Genomic DNA, 16691 nt, shown 5'->3' with positions numbered 1-16691 from the left:
GTACATGTAGGGTCCTGCTTTTAGGTTCCCAGACCCAATTCAAACATGGGGGTGTGTCCCCCACCACACAAAACCCAGTAATTCTCAGACACTCAAGTCGATTCTGACACTATCTACCAAGAAAGCAGCAGATACCGCAGGGGGAGGGCTCAGTCCTACAAGCATGGCCAACCCTCACTTCATACATCAGTCATACCCCCCACTGGCACCTGTGCTTCTTACCCACCCACTATAGATTGGGGGTTCCAACCGCCTCCTCCTTGGGTTCTTTTAATCTGCTAGGGCAGCTCAAGAACTCAGGGAAATACTTCCTTAGGTTCACTAGTTTCTTAAAGGACATAGTAAAGGATACAAGTCAATAGCCAGATGAAGAGATGCATAGGGCGAGGCCTGAGGAAAAGACACTGAACTTCCATGCCGTCTCCAGGGCACCTGTGTCTCTGCTCCAGAGAGCCTCTGGGTTTAGTCTTTTTGGGTTTATGGAGGCTTCATTGCATAGTCTTGATTGACTAAATCTTTGGCCATTGGCTGATTCAATCTCCAGCTCTTCTTCCCTCCTCAAAGGTCGGGGGTGGGACAGAGAGTTCCAATTTCTAATCATAAGGTTGGTCCTCCTGGTAACCAGCTTCTGCCCTTGGATGGGGTCCAAACGTCATCTCATTAACATAAAAAATAGATGCCTCTATCACCCTTATCATAGGAAATTCCAAAGGCTTTAGGATCCCTGAGCCCAGAACTCTGGGCAAAGATCAAATACATTCAAGAACTATATTTTGGTTATCTGAATGACCAAATAAGTATTTCTTATAAATCAATGTATTGCAGGACTGATGAGAGGAGAGCCAAAAAGTTAGATTAGGGCCCCATGGTGGACATCCCTGAATGGAGTGAGGCATTATACCTCTGCCTCTGCCCAGTCATCTGGTAGCCCCCAAAATTTTGCTCAGGATAACATGTATGACTTGACTCCTCTTGACATCTGTCATCTTCCTTGAACACAGTAATGTTTGTTCATCCATTCACTTCACAAATGTTTACTGAGTATCTACTGTCAGGCACTGGACTAGGATCTGGGGATTCAGAGGAATTGAGACAAATAAGGCTCGTTACCTCATAAAGGTTATATTCCCATTAGATATAACACACATAAGTGAACAACAGCATGATTACAGAGTGTGCTGTATGCTCGGAGGAAAAGAAGCAGAACAATGTGGTGGGTACCGAGCTGTGGGAGAAACTTTAGATATGATAGTCAGGGAAGGCTTCTCTGAGAAGATGACATAAAACTGAGATCTGAAAAATGTGCTGTGGAGCCAATGCAGCAGTGGGGAAAGTCTGGCTTGGCTGGACAAGACTGCACATATAAAACTCTAGGTATAAAAGAATAAGATAGGGGTGTCTGGGTGGTTCAGTTGGTTAAGCGTCTGCCTTCAGCTCAGGTCATGATCCCGGGGTCCTGGGATTGAACCTCATGTTGTGGGGGGGTGGGTCCCTGCTCAGTGGGGAGTCTGCTTCTCCTTCTCCCTTTGTCCATTTCCCCATTCATGCTCTCTCAACAAATAAATAAAATCTTAAAAAAATAAAAGAATAAAATAACATCACAAATACCCTGGGTAATCTCAAACATGGTTAGAAATAAATTGTAGTATAATAAGAAAGGGGTCTTGGGCACTGGGCAAATTAAAAACAAGACTGATCCAAGCTACAGTGTAAGAACAAAATCCTCTAATATCTAGGTAATGCACAACAGTTGTCAGACTTGAATGAATGTGAGAATAATTCAGAGAGTTTTTTACAAAAGCACATTCTGGGGCTTCACCCCAAGAGATTTAGAGAATTTTTCAACAAACACCTGAGTTGGTTTTGATGCAGACCATCCTTAGAATACATTTGGAAAACCACTGAATTAAAGAGACAAGAAGGAGGCCTGCATTTGGGCAAAGGAGGGGCATAGCAGTGCAGGGTGCTGGAGGAGACAGTGAATGTGCAGGTGCTAGGTGAGGTAGTGAATCAGAGGGAGGATGGAAGCTATATCATCAGCATACCCAATGCCTTGCCATTACCTGCTTGTATCTGGTTCTTTGTGCCCAGATCAGCAAGCTAACTCATCATGACCGCAGTGAATACTAAGGAACTTGATTCTGGAAGCCCAGGAATCCCTGAGGATATCCAGAGGAAGATTTGGTATGGGACGGAGGGAAATTATTGCTAATGGGACCCCAGTGATAGCACACCCACATTCTCTTTCACCGAGTCCTCTCCTAGATTCAGGTTAGAAGGTAATCCATGGGTTTCCCAAGAGGATAAGGAGTTAAACATAACTCAACTTGCAACAGGCTTGAAGTCCCCCTGGACCAGCTGGGTGTCATTGTTAGCATGGCATGGGCTGCTAAGGAGCTCTTGAAAATAGGGCAAAGCCAGTAGTGAAACAATTGGCTGTGTCATTCTAAACCCATTGGAGCAAATTACATGGAAAGCAAGCAAGAGTCATTATGATTTATATAAATATATGTTGCAGATTTCATTAAGATTAGGTCAGCTTTGCAGTTATCACTTGCTGAGTTGTTTGCTTGGTCCTTAATCTTCATTTGCAAATGCCGATTAGCCTCCTAAAGGGCTCATGACCGCCAGGAGTAAACCCAACCCTCACCTCACTTTTTTGCTTTCTTCTCTCTGGGACTTCAGCCAAAGAATTGCCTACTTGGGGACCCATCCTGGAAAAGATCTCAAAATAGATCTTCTCAAGTTACCCGAAGGCAGACATAATAGCATAAAACCTTCTCAACTGAGTCCTTGCTAGGGCTCCAGGCAGGGCAGAGGACTAGATTGTCTTCTCTCTGCACTCCTGCCTGTAGCTGGGCACTCAGCCAGACGGACACTGGAAGAAGGTGAACAGGACAATGGTGAGTCTCCATGTTGGCTGGACAGTCATTCAACAATGCATTGAAATTCAGTCATTAAGCCATAGGTGGCAGACAGTGAGATAGACATCAGGGACATGAAGACAAAAAATTAAAATACCTTGGAAGAATTTGTTCTTAGAGACTGGAACATAAACATGATCACAGGTTAAAATGAGGCAAAGAGATCATCATAATGCTGCACGTGAGGATAGATTTGGGGTTTTGGCAAGCAGCCTGGAGGTTTTCAGATCTTCTAGAAATATCATCTTTTAGTCCTCCAAATGATGTCTTATGCAGAACACCACGCAGTTTCTAGAATGATCTTCCCAAAATGTCAATCTGACCATGTCACTCCTTGGCTTAAGGCAAGTATCTGCAAACTCTTTCTATAAAGGGCCAGAGAGTATATATTCTAGATTTTGAGGCCAGGCAGACCCTGTTGAAACTACTAAAATCTGCCCTTGCTTAACTAATGAAGCAAACACAAGTAAATGAAAGGCTATGATTGTGTTCAATAAAACTCCACATAGAAAAACAGGTGGTAGGCCAGATTTGGCCTGTGGATTCCACTTTATCCCCCTTTGCCTTATAATCACATAGAAGCTCCCATCTCCTTCGTTTGAGACCCAGATCTTTTCATGATCTAAACCCCAGCACCCAATTGGACCTTTGTGCCTGCCCCCCACTGCATCCTCTGCCCCAGTCAAATGGAAATTTAGTGGGGGAGAAAGCAAGGCTATGGATTGCTAAGTGTTACAATAGAATGCAAGAATCAAGGAAGCAGGAGTCTCTCAACCAAACCTGGGACAGCAGGAAGGTAGAAAGTCAGGTCATTCTTCCTCAATGAAGTGACATCTGAGGCAAAGACTAAAGCAGGCAGACTAAGTGAGAGTTAACGACGGGGCAGGGACAAAGAAAGTACTAGACAGAGAGAGGGAAGGAGCAAAGACCTCAGGGCAAAAAAAAGGCATGAATTCAGGAATAGAGAGTAGTTCCTTTTCAGGGAAGGTTGTAGCATGTTCAAAGTTCATGGCAAGCTTGATCAGTGTCAACATCACTCTCCCTGGGGCTGAATCTGGTAAATATCCCCTCAACTCCCCAAAGCCCTGGGAAGGGGCAGTACTCTGAATCATGCTGATGGAAGCCATGTAATTCCAACCATCCTGGAGGAGAACAGTCTGAGCTACAACCCAGGTCCTCAGCCAAGTTCTAGCACTGAAGAGTCCATCAGAAAGTGAGACAGAATGAGGAAAATAGAGGAAAGGTAAAACCTCCAGTTGTGGGCCTCAGGGAAGCAAAACACCAATTCTAAGGGCCACCCCTTGGCACATTGCAGTCCATCATTATTCTATTCTGCCCAGCTTGGGTGCCACTGGTTCTTAAAGTCAGCTTGACATCATCTCCGATGTGTAGTCAAATGGCCCTGAAGACTACAACACTTACTTGGTCCAGTTGAAGAACTCCAAGCCCTGAAATATTCTAGAGACTAGCCTTCATTAGGGTCCCTTCTACCAGTGACAGCATGGGGCTGCCATTCTATCCTTTGAACTGAAAGAAAAGAAAAAAAAAAGAAAAGAAAGAAAGAAAAAAGAAAAGAAAGAAAAGAAAAGAAAAGAAAAGAAAAGAAAAGAAAAGAAAAGAAAAGAAAAGGAGAAAAGAAAACCCACCATAATCAAGGCCTTTACACTAAGATTGCTTTTAGCTTTCTTCGTTAACCTTCAATATTTTCTCCATGGACACCTTACAGAGCCTCCTCCTAAGCCTTTTGGGCTCCAGGGTTAGAGTTCAGCCCTTAATTGAGCTTCCCCATACCAAGAAGAGACAATAAAGGCTGTCTGCCAGGGAGGATTTACATATTCAGCAGTCCAGCTTCTCTTTCCTGCTTCCATTCAAGACAAAGGGCTGCAGAAGCCTTGATCTCCAAGTGGTTTGTGGCCAGGAGGTGGAGAAATAAAACTGCTTTGTTGAGGACCCAAGGGAAGGCTAAGCTGTGGCTGCCTGAGTCTTATCAAAAGAAAAATGGTTACAGCACTTAAAAAAAATAAGTAATGTCAGACAAAACTTGTAAGTAAGAATATGGAATTAAATGTGCCAGATATGCTGAGAGTCAGAGAAACTTTATCTCCATTGCATCAACACATCAACTTCAGGGGTGCTGGCAATTACTTCGAGGCACAGATTCATTTTGTTCTTGTGTAGACAATATTGTCTGGCACCAGGAACAGGAAGCCTCAGTGCACATTACAGTCGACAGGATTCCAAATTGGGAAGAAGGGTCTCTGGGGGCTTCTCATGGATGCCGCCAACAGGAACAGTCCAACCGTCCCAACTGGTGGGACTTGCCTAGTGGCAGGGGAAGTGGTGAGGCAGAGAGAGCATGTGTCCTCATGTGCCCTTAATAGAGTGGCATTTCTCAAATTTGAGGCTGAATAGTATATGGAAGAAAACTAAAACATACTAGTGTGGCATATCCATAAAAACCATAAAGCCAGTTGTGGTTTCCCTAAAATGAATGTTAGTTATTTTAGGGAGTAATTTTTACTCACTTGTATTTGTAAGCACGTACTTGCTCACTTACCTAAAACTGTAATAATTCCATTTGGAAGAATGAATGCATGGTATAGTCATGGGGGCCTCTGCCAATTTCAGGGAAAATGTGCAGTTCTGGTAAGGGAGAGTAATGTGGATGTTCAAATAAGTTGCCCTGTTGGGAGAGGAAGGCAAATCAGACCTACTGTCCCTTTTACTATCTTAGTTCATCATGCCTCCATCAGATGCCAGATACTGGGTTTTGGCAGAACCAAAGCCGCCGCCACTCTGCTTGCCAAAGCTATATCTCCAATAGCTGCTTCATTGCAGATGACCACCCATGAGCATTTAAGTACTGTTTTACCACTGGTACCACAGGATCCTAGTTTTATATTCTCTGATGGTAACCAGGGCTTTGCTACCTTCAATCCAGCCAGGTGACAAAACCTGTCTTAGATTTTCATCCTTGGGAGCCTAATGCCTGCTGCCATTTCTGGTACCAAATATTGTATCCATCAGGGCTTAGATGTAGATAGCAGGACTCCTTTAAGAATTTTTGAGATTTAATACGGGGAATTATTGGAGGAGCCAGAGGACATGGCTGTAGAATTGACTACCAGAGAAACTACTTCCTCTATCTTAAGGAGAAGGCACTGCAGAGGCTCTTATGTGCGGGTCACATAGATACTGCAAGGTTAACACCAACAACACAATGCCACGTATGTTGCAACTGTCCCTGCCTAACCTACGACTGATTAAAGTCTTGCCAGGTGTGCCTGACTGTGAAACCAAAATCACATCCAAAAATCTTAGCTGCAAGAGTACCTAGGAAATTTTTAGTTTTCTAGTCTGGGCAGCACACACAAAAAAGAATACTTGAAAGAGGTGGCCAGCAGATGTGGAGGGATAAATCTGGAGTATTTACCTCCCCACCACCATAAGCTCCATCCAAGTTCTCAAATCACGAATCAACTAGCTACATGTTTGAGGAGATCTTTCTGCACACAAGACACTTTGGAAGGTACAGCGATGCATGAGGTATATCTAAATGAAGACGTTCCCTGATTTCCCAAACTACCTAAATTAGTGCACTAGAATGAAAGTTCTCCTTACAGGACCTTACAGGATGCAGTCTTGCCTCAGATTTTTTCTGGATTTCTGACTAGGAACGGCCTGTACTTCATGAGCACACACTCATATGTGCACTTGAAAGCAAGGCTTACAATTTTAAAGTCATACCTGCCAGAGTACTAGCTCATGTTTACTAAGTGCCAAGCCCTGTGCATATTCTTTGCATACATTATCTTATTTCAGCTGCACAACAAATTCCACTGGAAAGTAGATGTTATTATCATTTCCATTTTACTATAAGAAATAGAGGCTCGAAGCTAAGCTTTGTCCCAAAGTCACGCATTTTTGAAGGGGCAGGGCAGAGATGGGAACTGAGGGCTTCATGGCTTCAAAGAACGTTCTCTAACTGTAACATTGCATTTCATTTCTTAATTAACAGAGTGAAGCTTTTCTTTTTGCTTCATAGCGCACCAGGTGTGGATCCCAGTGACTTTTGACACTTTCCAAATAGGGCACCTTCTCTTAGTGCACGAAGATGTCTTCGAGTTGGTCTCTTGCTGAAGAAATTCAAGTGAATATGCTCTAAGATCTGCAGCTGTCCTAGGGAGAAGGAGCAGGAATGATCCCCATCATGGCTTTGTTACTCTGGTGTACCTCAAGCTTCCCCAGGTGGCTATCAAGATTTATAAGGTGAAAAAATAAAAATAAAAATAACAAAAAAAGATTTATAAGGTGGGGCATGCTTACTTAAAATTTAGATATGTTACTTCATTAGTATATCTTAGTAATAGCCCCTGTTCTCATATTACATATAATTTGTTCCCTTTATGCTTGCTTCCTTCCTGATGTAATATAATTTTGAGGTTGAATACATGAGCTCAGTTTAGTTTAGATTCCTGGCTCAGCTGCTTATTAGTAGTAGAGACTTGAGCTAATCCTCTTAAATTTCATTTTTCTTATAAGCAAAATGGGCATAATAGTAGAACCTACCACATAAGGTTATTCACAGAGTTGTTGAACAGATTAAATCTGATGATCCATTTAAATATTGGCATGGGATGCCTGGGTGGCTCAGTCGGGTAAACATTTGCTGTCATCTCAGGTCATGATCTCAGAGTTCTGAGATCCAGCCCCGCACCAAGCTCCCAGGTCAGTGAGGAGTCTGCTTCTTCTTCTCCCTCTGCTCCTCCCCCCCACATGTGCTCTCCCCCGCTCTCTCTCTCTCTCTCTCTCAAATAAATAAATAAAATCTTTAAAAAAAACATTGACATACTCTCTGGTAAATAGTAAACACTGAGTAAATGTGAGATATTATTAATTATTAATAATTTATAAAACTCTGTACTAGGTGCTCTGAAAGTACTCACCTTTGCAAATTCAACAAACATTTACTGAGTGTTGGGGATTAAAGAGGAATCCAGTATGAGTCTCAGCCCTCTGGTTGCACTGTGTGGTAGAGGAGACAGATCTGTAAACAAATCAATGGAGATAAGCCTATAGCATCCGTCGTGGAGCATATCTATCCCAGCTACAGTGCCAGCAACAGAGCGAGTGGACGGTGCTATTGGCTAAGATGTCAGCCGACTTCAGAAAAGGTGGTGCTTCAGATAAGTCTAAATAGATGGCTTCCAGAGGCATCTGGGTGGCTCAGTCGGTTAAGCATCTAACTCGATTTCAGCTCAGGTCACAATTTCAGGGTCTTGAGATTAAGCCCCACAACAGGCTCTATGCTCAGCAGGAAATCTGCTTGAAGATTCTCTCTTCCTCTGCCCTGCCCCCCACTGGCTCATGCTCTCTCTCTAAGATAAATAAATAAATTTATTTTATTATTTTAATAAATAATATTATTTATTTTCTAAATAAATAATTAAGAAAGAAAGAAGAAAGAAAGAAAGAGAGAAAGAAAGAAAGAAAGAAAGAAAGAAAGAAAGAAAGAAAGAAAGAAAGAAAGAAAGAAAGCTTCCAGAGAATGGAAAGAAAGGGAATTTCAGGCAGAAAGAAAAGCAAGAACAAAAGCACTGACATGAAGGGAACCATAGGCAATGGGGCAAATCTCAGACCTGGAGTGGGAGGCAGATGGATTTAGAGTCTGGTGGGAATAGTGTCAGCTAATATCATTGCTGTAAACCATATAAATCCCAGTGCTCCACATGGCCCAATCTCTGTATAGTCACATTCAGAGAAAGAGTCTAGGAGCAGCCCGGGTGGCTCAGCGGTTTAGTGCCACTTTCAGCCCAGGTCCTGGTCTTGGAGATCTGGGATCAAGTCCCATGTTGGACTCCCTGCATGGAGTTGGCTTTTCCCTCTGCCTGTGTCTCTGCCCCCCCACCCCCATCTCTCTCTCTGCCATGAATAAATAAAATCTTAAAAAAAAAAAAAAAAGAGTCTAGTTACCAAGAGGCAATCAGTGGTAATCAAATTTCCCCCAGTATTCTTACTTAAAAATGCCAAGGGATAAGGACACCATTGATTCCAAGATTTCCTAATATTACTTTTTAGGTTTGTATGCCTCTTCCCAAAGTCTCACACTCAGTGCCTATGAACCATCTCACCCCTTCCACTGTTCTCCAAGTCTTTACACACACTTCCTTCATTGTCATGCTCCTCCTTCCTCCACCCCAGCCACAACCACCCCATCTGCTTTGTTCACATCTGCTGGCCAGTCCAAGAGAGCAAGCTTGGGATTCTCAACCTTGGTGTGCTACAGGATAGCACAGAGGAGGCACTCATAGGCTGCTAGCTCACATGGTTTTGAGGAAAAGGAGGCTACCTCTAGCTCAGTGGCTCATAGAAGGCCTCTGGAAGCAGATGGTCCATGACTTGGGATCATGCTATTTGAGAGGATTTGGACAGATGGAAAAGGAGAAAGAGGTCATTTGTGGGGAGAAGGACAGAGAGTAATAGACCCAACATTAATACACCATTGCTGTGCATCGGGGATGGTTGCATTCCCTTTGTTTCCAACATGGCTGTGGTGAAGATATTCTGAAAAATCTTAATGTTTGGGAGGTATAAGGGACTTCAGCTATTCTATCATCCTGTCCTCTGGATTTAGAGATGAGATTAAGGCCTAGAGAGAGAAAGAATACACAGATTTTTGCTTAAAATTCCAAAACTTACTCCGAGAATCACTTCTTTGACCAGAGTCACAATCTAGATTTATCACACCTGGGAAACTCCACTATTGCTAGTCATGGGTGTGAATCTACGGGCACAAAAGCATATGCAATAGGCAGAAGTGCTCTTTTGTGTGTTCTTTTTAAAAGGGATTGGCTGTCTGGGGTATGTGCTTCAGAATCCACTAAGCCAGGGATGGAACTGGGGGAAGGCAGTGTGGAGAGACAGTTTTCAGGATTGAGGCTGATTCTTACCCTACCTGGACTCTGCCACTCACAATATTGTGGGTCAGGTTTCCTGGCCTACTGGCCTCAGTTCCCCAGCTTGTAGAATGGAGTGTGAAATCACACCTTCCTCCCCATGTGGTTGTAAGGATCCATTGAGAGGATGTGCACAAAGCACTTAGAAGAGGGGCTGGCACTGAGTCCCAGCTCAGTCAATGGTAACTAATATTATTAGTTCTGTTGAACAAACACATTTTGCAGGCGCCTTGCAGCAAAGACATTCTAATATGCTCAGTGTCCACTTCAATCTTATTTATTGGGCTTATCTTGTCTTATGAGCCATGGTCAGTATTTACAGGCAAGGGATTGTGTTGGCAGCATTAATATTGATTGTGGGACCACCTGGGGCCTTTAGTCTGTCCCTTCCTCAAGATAGCCATGCCACAGAGCCCTTGGCGGGGGCAGTGGAAAGAGGGGGGACAGCAGAGCCCTGCCAAGTGCTTCTGGCGTGGATTGCGTGGGCAGCAAGGCTGGCATAGCCCCTGTCCTGGCTGGGCAAGGTAAGCCGGCAGATGTTGGCTCCAACACACACGTTGCCCAGGAGAGAAGCAGCCACTGGTGTCAAGATTCGCTAATTGCGTTGCCTCCTGGCACAGCATTCTCACACAGCCCTGAAATCGCTCTTGCAGTTAGAAAAGGACCCTTCCTGCCTTTCATTTTGTGGCAATTTCTTTCCCAGGGACAAAGCCTGGCTCAGTTGTGAAATTTGGTTTTCAGAAAAGGCTCTTCTGCTGTGCCCAGTTTTCCAGCTGGGCTGCTCTCTAGACTAGAAAGAAAATTGACTTGGCCAAGTTCACCTGGCAAGCCTATTCACTCAGTAGGGCTCTTCCCCCCGCCACCTCCCTTTGGACACCAGTTTCTTCCACTAAAACTTTTCTCTTAAAGGCAAGATACACTGATCATTTAGTTCATCCCCTGCCAAAGAACTCACAAAAACACACATGCATCCTTTCATCTAGCATGTTTACTATTTTCCCCTCCATATTTAAGCATAGCTGCATTTCACAGTGAAAAGGACATCCTTTGCTATTAGAAATCTTGATTATGAATATCTTGCCACACCCTAGTTTTGTGACTTTGGACAAGTGATTTAACTTCCTGGGGCTCAGTCGCCTGGTGTACAAAGGGTGGATTATATAGTTTACCCCCTTTGTGTTGCAAAGATTAAAGGAGTTATGTAAATTACTTGACACTGTGCCTGGAGCACTGTAAGTTCTCATTAAATGTCCCTGCTACTACTTCATGTAACTAGTTGCAGAACAAATAAAGTCACATCTCTTTTAATGGTACGATTAATTTGTCAAGCTCCCCATATGCCCAGATAACCAAGAAGCCCAGAATTTCCTACTGGGGCCCTTTCAACTGCCCTGAAATGGTCCAAGAATGTTTAATCAGCACAAAGGAGGCAGCTCTGCTGCAAATGCTTCATCTAGACCTGGAGAATCCAGTCAGCAGGTGGACCCCCATTTCTTGCTCTTGCTTCCTACAGACTCGATGTTAAAACCTGGCCCCGCATCATCCAGTGAGCCGGTAGATTGCTGCTGGATGTCAGTGCTGGTCCAGCAGTGGTTTTTCCAGAATGCAGAGGTGGAGGGCAAGGCAGTCTCTTTCCCCAGGGGGATGCAGGTCAGTGGCCAGTATTCTACCATGGGCTATTCTAATGATACAGCCACACTTGAACTGCATGTACTCGTGCTGCTGATCTCTGTGTGGGCTATAACTGGTTAGTTCAGACTTGCTGGTGCCTGAGGGACACTGTGATGGGGGAGTGTACAGACTCAGAAGCCAGGTGGTCAATGTGAGTGTGCCCTGTGCACCCTTAGGCAATTTACTTGACCTGTCTGTTCTCCATCCCCATATCTGAAAACTGGGAGTCTTAATAGAAGGGAAGTAGGGAGGATTAAATGGTCTGATACACACAAGGCACTGAGAACAGTGCTCGGCATATACCAAGTACACCGGACATGTGAGTTACACACATAGATATGAGTCCTAGATCTATCACTATTGACCTATGTGACCATGGGCAACTCACTAGTCTCCAACTTTGGCTTCTTCATATATAAAATGCAACAGATGGAAATACAGCCATATCTGAGTCAAGAGATCTGGCTTCTAGTCCCAGTCTGCCCTTAATTAGCTCTGGATATTGGCAAGTAATTCTGTTTCATAGTACTTTAGTATCCTCAGCTATAAAACAAGAGAGCAGGATTAAATCATCTCTAAAATATTATTAGTCTAAAGATAGATATTTCTATTATCTTAGTAGATTGCTATGTATTGCTCAATATCAGTGATCATTTAAATTCATAATGCAGTTTTTATTGTTGATATATAATTATGACTACTTCTTGGGGTTGGATCAGTTGGGAAAATAAAATCTCATTTTCTATTTACAACAACCCTATGAGAGAATAATATTGATTAGAACTGCTCATGGGGCTTTCATGTTTACCATGTGCCCAGTTTCTTGTGAAATATGGGTTTTACTTCACTTCCTCTCCATAGTAGCCCTCTGAGTGAGGGAGTATCCTAATTCCCACTGTTCAGATAAAGAAACCAAGGCTCAGAGGTTTAAGTAACATGCTCAGGGCTGTACAATTGGCAGGTGGTAGAGCTGGGGTTCAAGGATGGGCCTGTCAGACCCATAAGAATATGACTATTCTGCAGACAGTTATTAATGAACCTGCCTCATAGAGAAGACTCTCAGACTCATTCAGCAAATAATGTGCCCAAGTTCACTTATACGTTAGAGGCACAGCCGAGACCTGAATTCTGGCTTTCTCCCACCTCATCTGGAGTGTGCTACACCCTGCAGCCTCCCAAACACGCTTGCTTGTGGAATCAATGAATACAAATGAGGGCTGATTTGTATTCATTTGCAGCTAACCAGCAGATTTATACTCTCTCTGCTGCACACCTCCAAGAAACACATCCTCATGCATATACCATCATGGCTTTAGGGATCTGCTCTCTTTCTCACAGACTCACTCACAGGCCCTGGGAAACTAAGATCACAGCCCTATCTCTGAGCATATCAGAACCAGACTCCAACAAGGGCTACAGTCAACACCAGAGGCACAGCACTAAATGCTATTGCTTTACCTGGTAGGGAAACCAGAGACAGGGGTCCGTAAGTGCAGATGGCACAGTCACTCAAGACAAAACAAACCATCATCAATCCTAGCATTGGTGGAAGTTGTGAGAATTCGAAGGCTGGCATGTTAGCTAACTTAAAAGCATTGTGCCATGTCAGAAGACACCCATTCTTAAATTCTTGAGTAGTGGAAATTGAGCCAATGGACAGATGACAGAAGGATCCCAAGAGGTTGCACCTACCTGTCAACAGCCACTCCAACATCCATTCTACTTGTGTCAGTAAGGACAACTTTGACTTCAACAAAGGGAAATACTCAAGAAGAATTGAATAATGAGGCTACTGGGAGCTACTGGTGGGAGGGGTTCAGTCATAGAACTATTAGAAGCTCAACAGTAGTATTGATAACCAGATCCTTTCATCTACATTCTGCTGCTTTGTCTGAAGTCTGACCACTTACTGTTATTGTCACAAAGTGGTTGCTGGTGGCAATCAGAACTAAACACTTTCCTCTTCATCTCCATGAAAGAGAGAAGAAAACCTCTTCTCCAGCACAGAATATAATCTTTGCATCTTTCATCTCTATTTGTTTGGTTCAAGTTAGGTTATGGCCTACCCCCAGGCCAATAGCAGTCACCAGGGGGAGTTTATGTACTATTATATTAGGCTAATCAGAGATTAACCATCGAATTTATGTATGGATAGAGTGGCTTCCTCTGAGTCACTTGGACTTCATGGCCAGCGAGTTGATCCATGAATAAAATCTGGTTCCTGTTGGAAGGGTGGAAGGATTGCAGGGTCGCCAATGTTGTACATTACAATTGCCTTCCCAGATCATGCCATTCCTGGAATCCTTGACTGACACTCCATCAGTCACCATGTTTCATTATCCTGGACCCACAAGTTAATCAAGTTTCAGTCCTGTCTCATCAGTAAGCCTCACGACTTTTGCTTTATTAGTTGGAATAAAAGCTCTTTCTTTCTTCCTCTGTATCATGGTAGTATGAGGCTAGAAGGTCCTAGATGTGCTCTTACTATTTTTTTCCCATCACAAAGTAAAAGTATCAGGGAGGATTTCAGGGCACAGAGATTACCTGCAAGACGGGTCAGAACTCTGAGGACACTATGGATCTCTGACTCAAGCTATACCGGGAACTCACCTGAGCACTGAACTTCACAATTATTGAGTCAATCAATTCTCACTATTTTAAAATCCAACCTCAGTTTTTCTTTCTGCTTTTTGCAACATGAAGAATCCTTACTGACATAGCAGAATCCAGTTCTTTTCATTGAAAATGTTTCCAATCACCAGAGCTGCTTCCAAAATAAAGCAGGCCACCTCCTGTTCTCTTCTGTCTTCCGTCACTGGAGGTGTTCATGCAGAGACTGGCCAACCATCTGTCCAAGATGCTATAAAAAAGATTTCTACATTGGTGGGAAGCTGAAAAACTACCTTCTAAGAACCTTTCTAATTCCTTTCCAATTCCAATATGCTAATACCCCTATTAAGCCAAGAAGAAAGTGGAAGGTGTGCTGAAACATATATAGGAGAATATAAATCAAAGTCACTTGGATGAAAGATTAGAGTCTTTCTCTCTAAAGTAGGACTAGAGACAAAGCATGATTCAATTATTTGTCCTTTGATTAGTTTTATTCAGATGTACATTGACCTCCAAATATGTGCTATGCACTAAAAATGTAGAAATAAACAAAAACCAAGAACACATTTTCATAGTGCTGACTTTCTAGTAGTCATGCTATAGGGGAAAGATGTGGGTTTTGGATTCGGGAACACCTGAATGACAGTTATGGCCTTTACTAGACAGAGAACCTTGGGCTGGCTTCCCTGATCTTCAATTTCTTAATTGGTTAAATAGGTGCTATAACATCTACTTTGTACAGTAGCATGATTGTTATATGATATAATGCATACATGTAAAATACCTAATGAAGGCCAGGAACAAAGCAGGCAATCAACAAATGGTATTTCCTTTCCATAGCTAGAGCACTAATGGCTATGTGTTCAGGGGAGAATTCCAACATTTCATCTTCAGCATGACCTCCAGGAAGCTCAGATATAGCAGAGAATGGAAGGCCATGCAGAGAGATCTCTGGAAGAAGCTGATTTTAAATGAACTAGATCACCAAAATTTGAGTGAGAGAATGAGAAGTATCCAAGTTTACTCATTCATTCAACAAAAATGCATTGAGTATTTCCAATGATTTAGCAACTATTTTAGGTGCTTGGGACCTGGCACTGACCCAAACAGAAATGTTGCTTCCCTCATGGGGCTTATACTCTGCTGGGAGTAGAAATACAAGAAATAAAATATGGGGGAAATTGTCATAATGCTGCAGGGCACTGAATGCCAAATAGATCATGCTAATAACTGGTGCTAAGGCAAAGAGGAAGAATTAAGGGATTCAAGGGTTTGGGTAGCCAGAGAAGCCTTGATGGGGAAGGAATTTCGGGAAGCTGGAGCACAGGAAGGTATCCCTAAGACACTGTGGTACCACAGTGAGAGGGAAATTGTGATGATGATGATGATGATGATGATGATGATGATGATGATGTGTGGAGTGTGGCACCTGTATCTAAGAATTATGCAAAGAGATTGCAGGCCAGCAGGATGCCAACCAACCAAGGCAGGAAAGTATGGGGAGTAGGATCATTTTATATTTCAACATAAGGCCTCAGCTGAGTTCAAATCCTGGCTTTACTACTTAGTAGGCCACTTTGAGCAATTTGTAACCTAGGTCATGGAGTTGAGCTGAGGGTTAATTGAGAGAAGTCCTATAAAGTGCTCAACAGGTAGCAGGCTTGCAATAAATTACTATTTCTGTTGTTTTTGTTGTTGTTACCATGATATCAAGGCACATTAACCAAGTGTGTTCATTTTCTATCACTTCTATAACAAATGACAAAAAAATGCAACTACTAAAAACAATGTTCAGATGTTAACTCAAAGTTTTGTGGTTCAGAAATCAGATGCATTTAACTGGCTCTCTGCTTAGGGTATCACACGGCCAAAATCATGATGTCAACTGGGTCGGGCCATTATCTGTAGACACTATGGCAGAATCCACTTCCAAGCTCATCTAGATTAATAGAAGGATTCAGTTCCTGTGGTTGCAGGACTGGGGCTCCCATGTCTCACTGCCAGGGTCACTCTCTGCTCCTGGAGCCTGCCCACATCCCTTCTCCATCTCCAAACCAGCCACATTGCATCAAGTCCTTCTCACACTTCAAGTCCCTCTGACTTCCTCTTATGCCACCAGCCAGAGAAAGCTCTGCTTTTAAAGAGCTTATGTGATTATGTTAGGCCCACCTGAACAACCTATCTCAAAGTCAACTGATTAGTAACCATAATTACATCTGAAAAATGCCTTTTGTCTTATAACCTAACATAGGGTGATATCTCATCATATTCACAGGGGAGGGAATTGTACATGGGGAGAAGTCACTGGAGATGATCTTAGATGTCTGACTACCACACTAAATAAAGATCTCTTGAGCAACTGATGTGTGTGACACAGAATGTGGTGGGGAAAAGAAACAAGCTGGAAGATAGGACAGCTAAGATTGCGGCAGCCATGCTGTAGTCACAATCGATTAGCATTTAGCCTTTCTCAAACATATTTCTGGTCCTGATCCAGTACTTGAGCTGCCTATGATATTCCAAGTCAGTT

This window comes from Vulpes lagopus, chromosome 5 (assembly GCF_018345385.1).
Source record: "Vulpes lagopus strain Blue_001 chromosome 5, ASM1834538v1, whole genome shotgun sequence".
NCBI classification, from domain to species: domain Eukaryota; kingdom Metazoa; phylum Chordata; class Mammalia; order Carnivora; family Canidae; genus Vulpes; species Vulpes lagopus.
The sequence above is the reverse complement of the archived record's forward strand: the minus strand, read 5'-3'. Positions refer to the sequence as shown.